The sequence below is a fragment of the Nanorana parkeri genome, unplaced genomic scaffold (assembly GCF_000935625.1).
Source record: "Nanorana parkeri isolate BGI_ZX_2015 unplaced genomic scaffold, ASM93562v1 scaffold556, whole genome shotgun sequence".
NCBI lineage: Eukaryota > Metazoa > Chordata > Amphibia > Anura > Dicroglossidae > Nanorana > Nanorana parkeri.
Window position 1 is genome coordinate 457,126 of NW_017306824.1, and position 9,163 is coordinate 466,288.

The window sequence follows — 9,163 nt, forward strand, 5'->3', positions numbered from 1 at the left end:
GATTTTCTAGGATCTGTAGTAGTTGTACAAATGTTTAATATGATATTTTCAATAAAAATACACTAAAATCATTAGTAGTGCACAGAAACACAACGTAACCTACTAAATCTAAAGCATAAAACTTTATTGAGTTAATATACAACAGGTATTCATACTGTAAATGGGAAATTATAACTTTTTGTGAAGTAGTAAAAATCACAAAACTTCACAGTGTGTCCATGCGTGTGTGTGTGTGTGTGGGGGGGGGGGGGGGGTATTTTTATGCAGTACTAAAGTCAGCCTGTCCTGTGCCCTTCGTGATCATAGAACAGGTTCACTTTCTTGGAAATGCATCAGCATATACTGACATGTACTGATTGTATTACTGACTGCAAAATGTCTTTTGAGCTGTAGATGGCAGTGTAGTGCAATGTTAGTCTCTCTATATGCATGCTTATCTATGATACACAGGACATTTTCCTATCTATATGTTTACTGCACAATGCTGTATACACAGATGTAATATTCTCCTAAGCAAGTAAAACTTAATTCAGCATTAGTGATGGTCCGAATACACCTGATTTCGGTTCTAACTCAAACTTTTGAACATGGAAAAAGTTCTAACTCGAACTTTGAACTCAATGAAAGTCTATGGGACCAAAACTCTGAAAATCAAAAGTCCCCATTTTGAAGGCTTATATGCAAGTTATTGGCCATAAAAAGGGTATGGGGATTTGGGTACTGCCCTGGGGTACAGGAATCAATGAAAAAAACACTTTCAAAAAATTTAGTTTTTAAAGGAGCAGTGATTTTAACATTGCTTAAAGTAAAACAATAAAAATGAAATATTAATATATATAGGGGTCCCCTTAAACTGCCTGTAAAGTTGCGCATCTGTACAATATATAGAACCTTCTGCAGCAAAAAGCGACATTTATAAAGAAAAAAAAAAAGCATGTGCTTTCCCGTCCCAAACAATAGCAGACCCTTAAGGTCTAGTAGGAATTTTAGGAGGGACCCCAGTTAACAAACAAAAAAAAGTGTGTGGGGTTCCGACTCAAAGTCATACCAGGGAATCCCACCCCCAAAAATGGGGGAAAAAAAGACGTGGGATCCCCCCTAAAATTTCCAACAAGACCCTTGATCCAAGCACAGGCCTGGCAGGGCAGGAAAGGGGATGGATGAGCGAGCACCCCCCGCTCCCTGCCATCAGCACTGGGAGGGTACTTTTCCAGGATCGCCCCTGAAAAAGCACCTTGTTCCCGTGCCAATGGGGACAAGGGGCACTTCCCCACAAGCCCTGGGGCGTTGGTTGTGGGGGTGCGGGCAGGGGAGCCTATTCACATTAGAGTACCCCTTTAATAAAGGGGCACCCAGATGCGGCCCCCCCTTGTGAATGAGTAAAGGGTACACATTCACTAAAAGGTTAAAATAAATTATAAATAAAAACACCAGACTTTTGAGAAAATCCTTTAATTGAAAAAAAAAGCAAAAGACAAGTTTTTGACTCTTTTGTTAAAAAATAACTTACAAAAAAAGGGATCCACCGACATAATCCTAGAGTCAATCACGACGTCCCGCGTTGTCCACCATGACGACGACTCGACGAAATAAAAAAATAAAAATAGAAATCATTTTTTTTAAAACCTCACCCGCCGACCCGTCCGCTCGCTACGACCTCCCACCACATAATGGCATTCTGACAAAATATAAACAATTGGGCGGAGCTAGCGGTGAATTCACCGCTAGCTCCACCCAACTGTTTACATTTGCCTGGCACCTGACAGGACTTAGCTGTGTGAGCCATGATTGGGCAACGCCATCATTACTTTGCCCAATCATGGCTCTTGCAGTGCACTGGGCTGTGATTGTGTAAAGTCTTGCACCTGACCTGTGGTCAGGTGCATTACTTTACCCAATCAGGGTTTCACAAGGCACTGTGCGGTGCACAATGCCCTGTGGGTCGCTCGGTGGGCAATCAGCCTACCGAACGCCCTGATAGTTTGTGTATTCGCTAATCACACAAACTGCTGATGTTCGAGTCGAACTGTTGGTCGACTCGAACATCGGAACCATCCCTATTCAGCATTCCTCAAGATCCCTGTGCTTCATCTAAACACATAACCAACACACAAGCATATAACATAATAGAGAAGATATGAGAATACTCAGCAGATTTCTTCTTCAGGTATATTCCAGACATTACATTTTACTGTGACCTCCAATAACCTTCTCATTCTTTTTAGTGTTTTTGTGCTCACTTTCTGATTTCACAACACAGAGTTTTAGCATGTTACTATCTGCTGAGAATCCCCTGCCCATAAGTTATCTGGCAAAACTTCTATATTTCCTCATCTAAGTGGTCAGAAATGAACGTCACACTCAAAACTAAAAGCCCAGCTTCAATTGCACAATATAAATAAGCTTTTCTGTCTCCAGTCTTTTTATTGAAACATTATTTCTGTGACGTGTCTTCAAAATGTACACTTCAGATGAACCAATATAGAGCACGTTCGCTTTGGCTTCCAGCAGCATTGTGTGTGTTTTACTTCATTAGAGGCTGCAGGTAGCCTGTTTTCAGGTGGACTCTGTCTGTTAGATTTGAAATGAGAAAATAGTATTAGCAATGTACAGCCATTGTGCAGCTCTACCAAGCAGGAAGCATTCATAGCCTGCATACATAATGAGCAAATATGATAAATCAAAATAACAGTGCAGCACTTAATACAGTTGTAAATCCAAAGTGTCAATAGATGGGACAGTAGCTAAAAGTGACCTCTGATCTCAAATCAACCACAAAATAAAATGAAAGAAAAAAAGATGACAGGAGCAAAAAAATAAAAAGGCAGCAAAGGGGCATTAAAGAACTATGAAGTGAGTGATTTCCACTCATCCTCATAGTTAGAGCTGACCTGTGACAGAGAAACTGTCACAGGTCGGCTGTATTGATGGGGAAGTGAGCGAACACATACCGTCACTCGCTCACTTTCTGACCATCTCCCTGCAGAGAGCACTGACTGTCAGTCACCATTCCCCGGATGGATTCCCCCCTCCCCGCTCCGATCCTCCAGCGCTGAGTGGGGGAAAAGAGGGGGAAGGGGTGGACACAGCTGGCTCTGTCTCTATATAGGCAGAGCCCACTGTCACTCACGCAGCTGGGTGGATCCAGACAGTATTGTCGGGATCTGTCCCGGCTGCGGCGCTCTCAGTATATCACAGGCAATAGCCAGCGATATACTGAGCTTTTGGTCATGGGAGGAGGTTTGTATATGTTCTCCCGTGACCCTAAAGAGAACTATGAGGAAAAACATTTACCCCATAGTTCTCTTTCAAGCCCAGCAAGCTAAAATACAGTTTCCTAGCCGACCTAAACCTCTCCTTATATTTGCAAACTTTCCCCACAACAGCTTCAAATTCACTGACATTATGGTTGGAGACCCAGATTTCCCGGCAGGATTAAACAATAAGCATTTCCAATTTAGGCTGTCACACGTCACTAAGCCTGGCTGGCTTATCAAGTGAGACATTTTCTCATGGCCAGTGCGAGGTTAGGATAGCTTATCCAGATGCTTGACTCCTTTTGAGGATTTGTGTCGTGCAAGATCCAACACACCACATTTACTATTTTACTATTGGTGATTTACAAACTGCTGATTGCCCATGAGGACTTTGTCCCTCCCTATATTGGTAGTTGGGAAAATGAGCTGGGTATTTCCCCTTCTCCTGTGCAGGTAGATGGGGTGATATTGCTTGCTCATAAATCATCTATGGCGAACAAGTACAGGAACAGAACTTCAAATTGATGTCTTGATGGTACTGTGTACCAGCGTTATTCCATAAGATCAATCCATCAACCACAAACCTGTGCTGAAACGCTTATGTGTATCTTTGGGAGTTGTCTAAAGATTTGTCCATTTAGGCAGGGAGTCCACAAACTTGTCCTTCGACTTACCTCAGTGGACCTGGGGCAAAACTGCATTGGTTATCTGCTTAATATTAAATCAGATTCATTGAAGAGATACAAATCCTCCTTAACTTGCCATATGATTTATTCTACTGGAGCCTGTGTGCCAGTGTTATAGAAGCAGTCTGAACCCCCTACCTTGTCTTTATGGTTTGCCAAAATTAATGACATTTAGAAAATGGAGATCCTGAAGGCCAACTTGCATAATAGAGATGAAACATTCAGAAACATCTGCTTTCCCTGGCTGGTCTTTTCTAGCTCAGCTGCATATTAGTGTTACATCTTTGTTTATTTCAAAAGTAAAACAAATGTTACAGACAAAAGAGTTAAGACAGCTCCATATAGAATGAAAACAATAGTCCTTTGTCCTCTGGGTGAGGGCTTAATAAATATTGGATGAAAACTGCAACAGCAAAAAGTTCCATCATTCGTAAAGTAATCGAGTTCATAGACCAATTAATCCATACACAAAAATTACTCAAGAGAACGCAGAAGAGCAATCCTATCAAATCATTTAAAACTTGAGGAACCAATAAAGAAGGAAAGAGGGAGAGAAGAAAGAAAAGGATGCCAGAGAAAGGAAAAGAAAGGTACATGAGAATCAGAGTGGGGGTCCCTAGGGGAGAAGAAAGAAATACACGTAGTGTGCCCTTTGGGAGTGTAAGCCACAGCACACTAAATGGAGGCCAAGATTGGTTTATAAAGAGTTTCTGAGAGTGTCAGAGGTAGACAAAATGTAGCCATACAGCCCAGACCACATAAAAAGTCTCATATTTGTCAGCCACCACGGCCAATATCTCTTCCATGTGCATAATGTCATTCATAATATAAAGCCAATGGGGAAGGGATGGAACCGCCTTAGTCTTCCATAAAACAGGAATAACTTGACAAGCAGCCGAAAAAATAAAACGGAGAATGGAACGTTTCTGCCCCTTTCTGGATCCTGGAAAAATCGACAAAATATGACGTAAGGATACACTATACCAACACGATAACATTTTATAATTTTTCTCTTGTGTATAACAGGACAGGGATGACTTGTGAGTATAATGAAAAGAGGAATCCCATTCCTCTTCAGGGAAATGTTTACCTAAATCTCTATGCCAGGACTCAACCAATCCGGGCAGGCAAATGGTTTTCCCAGTAGAAAGAACAAGTACATAAAAGATACCGTATCTCAGCTGCATATTAGGATTTGCTGACTACCTCTGTTCCCTCTTAGGTGAGGATGATGGGAAAGTTTTCTTTTTTCATTTTGTACTACAGTTCCATAGGTGGAGGAACTATGCAGAGCAACAGTCTTCCCATCTTGGATCCTGTTTTGACTTTTCTAAGGTGTAATTTGGCTACATGTACCTTACCTCTGGCGTACACTAGCCCTTCTTTTATTCTTACTCCCTTTCCGATATGCTCTACCCCCACTTCCCATTCTCTCTTCATTTTGTTATGTTTGTTATCTTGTGGCTATTAGGACCCCGCTTTTTACTAACACCCTTAGAGCTCAAAGGTATCTAGCTGCATTTGGAGGACTATCTGTATTATTTCTGTAGTTATCCTAAATAAATAATTTTTTACAAATGGTTGAAGTTTGTATTAGCACAGCACCCAAATCTAATGTATCCCAATAAGAGCTTAGAAATGAAATACGACATAAAAGGTCTACATTTCAATAATGTTTTATTTGTTTAATCACTTTACATAGGTTACACTGCAAACAAGCATATCATGATAATGTACTATAGGATGGTTTGTAAAAAACAGCTCTCTGAAAAGTTATATCATTTCTGCAGTGAAGGTGGGTAATGGTACTGTTTCTATGCTTTACTGTACAATAACATTTTAGGAAATAGCACTATAACTTCATACACACATATAACTGATTTATTTTACAACTATTAAAAAAAAAACATAAGGGTTAAGTTTTGTCATGCAAAAATCAGAATCATAAGCTGTTTTGCGTCTTTTGCACATCAATTAGGATACTCATTGGAAATACATGTAGCCTACAGAGGCTATTGGCTCTTCAAAAAACACTTTAAAAGGACAATGCAAAAAAAAAAAAGTCTCAAACGTCGAGAAAATGTTAGCATGAAGTGTAAAGGATACAGCAAACTGTTACATAAACAGAAAAATATGTAGTATACACAACACTAAATATACACTATGCAATATGTCTGTGAAGGTTCTCATTCATCCAGGTCATGGTATATCTGTAAAAAAATTACATCTGTTTCTGTATTTGGTTGTTGTATGCTAGGTGAAGGGTAGATTCTGTTTGCTGCAGCTAAGGGAAAGTTCCTGTTTTTTCCCCAGTCAGAAACAGGAATTTCTTTTAGTAGGCTTTTTTAAGTATATTTGCATTATGTATACTAAAGTAAAGACAAAAGCATATATTGTTTTCTCCTTTTTATTAGTATTTTTTTGTTATTGGCTTTGTTTGTTTCTTATTTGTGTTACATTTCTTGTTATATATATTCCTTTTATATTGTCTGTTAAAAGAAAAAAAACTTAATAAAAATACTCTGATTAAAAAACAAAAAAGGTTGCCGATTGTTAACTCCCCTGGTGAAGCTTCTTTTAGCAAAACGCGTTGGAAAAACAATCGAAAACCCCAAGCCCTGGGATATACTACATGTTTGTAATCTGTAGATACAGCAAGTATACGCTATCATGATTGATGTAAAATTGGTTAGAGTCTATATGAGGATAACGAAGGGCTAGAGAATGTAAACAGGCAACAACGATGATAGAGAATTCACTGTAATAATATATGTATGTACATATATGTGGTGCCTTTTGTACAATCAAATGTGAACATCGATTTTAATCTGTGTAAAATAAATCATGCTTTAAAAACAATCAAAAAGAAAAAGATAAAAGCACACGCCAACAATTGGTAATAACTATCTTCAGATTTGATTTCTTTTTTTGTGCATTTGATGGTACTGAATAAATATATCTTAAGATACTGTATACTCCCCATTGTAATGTTTCACTTGTGTACAGGGCGAATTGATACCTTTCTATATTACAATGCCATGTAACATTTTAGACACACACTGACCTGCTTGCAGTTTTCTTTCCTGGTGTTTATTTTGCTTTTTCGGGTTCTCTCTCATATCACAATAATATACTGACAGGTTAACTGGCATCTTTATATGAAGATTTTGCGGCGCTGAATCCCCTTATGTGCTATAACATTTGTTGCGTCATAAAACAATACACTCTTATATTTGTGACCAAAAAGTGTCATTATTCAAAAAAATTTGAAATTTATACAACCAGAGTGAGACCCTATAATCAAACACAATGAAAATGTTAAGTGTCAATACTAATAATAATTGAACCAACAAAAATCAATTACCCAGCAAATTTAGAGGGTATGTCCTGCAGCCACAGGGTGATTGCAGTGTTGCGACCCCCGTCTGAAAACACAGATCTCCAAAAATACAGCCAGTGAACTATAGTGAATATCCAAAAACAAAGTTCAAACTCATATGGTGATGAGGGCAATGTGTAACAAAAAATCTTGAAGGGTGAATAATCGTCTTCCAATTCCTTATATAGCGTGATTGTGTGTAAGTGGTCTTTCAAGTGTCACACATATACCCCCTGGGCAGTGCACACTCACCGCATATAAATCCTTTTACAGCTTTACAGGCAGCCTTTAAACGTTTTAAACGTTTATTTTATCAATAAACGTTTAAAAGTTACTGCACCATGAGGAGCTCCTCTTGGTTCTTTTAAATATATGGGAAACAACATTGGGTGGTTATCTGGAGAAAACGCCAGGAGCAATCTGACCCGAACACTGGCTTCAGGTTGCCTGTAAAGCTGTAAAAGGATTTATATGCGGTGAGTGTGCACTGCCTCGGGGGTATATGTGTGACACTTGAAAGATCACTTACACACAATCACGCTATATAAGAATTGGAAGACGATTATTCACCCTTCAAGATTTTTTGTTACACATTGCCCTCATCACCATATGAGTTTGAACTTTGTTTTTGGATATTCACTATAATTCACTGGCTGTATTTTTTGGAGATCTGTGTTTTCAGACGGGGGTCGCAACACTGCAATCACCCTGTGGCTGCAGGACATACCCTCTAAATTTGCTGGGTAATTGATTTTTGTTGGTTCAATTATTATTAGGATACATTTCCCTGGTTTTCTCTTTCAGCATATTTTCCCAATAGATAATAAGAAAAGCTTCAGCTAACAGTAAATATTAGTGCCAGGGAATGTAACATCAAACATAAGCATGTACTGGTGTGTTCATCTTCCATGGAAAGGTAAATAAAACTGCACTTGACAAAACCAAAACATTCGGAGATGTTAACCATGCACTGTAGGGTCAGTAATGAGCTTTTTATTGGACCATTTCTTCAATTGGTTAGTATGCCAATTAGTGTTTGTATTCCTTATGTACATGATGAGAAGTTTACATAATAACAACGTATATAAGGTGCATATGCATTAAGGGCTCATGCGTACAGGCATAATAGAATACCGAGATCTATGCAGAATCTGGCTGGCATATAAGGTAAGAGTAAAAAAACAACGTTCTATAATGTGCATCCATTTAGTGTAAATGGCTATAAAATTTTCACATCCATAAAATCCTTCCTCTAGCTTTTTAATCACAGCATGTTTGCATATACATGTGTTTACATGCATACATGTATGTAAATCACATAGAAGTACTGATTGTGGTCAATGTTGTACTTTGATTTCACATAGCTGAATACAGTGTACAATTACTGAGCACAATACATCTGTGTGCAGGGCGCCCATAATATACAATAACGCTGTGTTCAGATGCGTAAAAAACACTATACACTGCACAGATCTGAACTCTTGTGTCCATAGCCCTGATAGACTTATTTAATTCTGTAGAACAAAGAACTCTGATGAGCAAGTAGTAATAAACCACACCGACCAATCAGATTTCAGTTTTTTGTTGTTAAATCAGAGAAATCCTGCTGACTGGATTACAGCGCATACTACAAAGCTCTTTACCTTATTACATAAGTCACTAAGGGGAACTTCCAAGTTGATATAATGTTTAAAACTGTGTGCCGGGCAGGAGGCAGTTATCCTTACTGTGGCATGCATATAGATAATGCAGTCATGAAGCTACTCACTCAGTATATTAAACAGATCACGCCCCCCCCCCCCAAGCCCGGCCCAAATACCCCTTTCCCAAAGACGAACAAG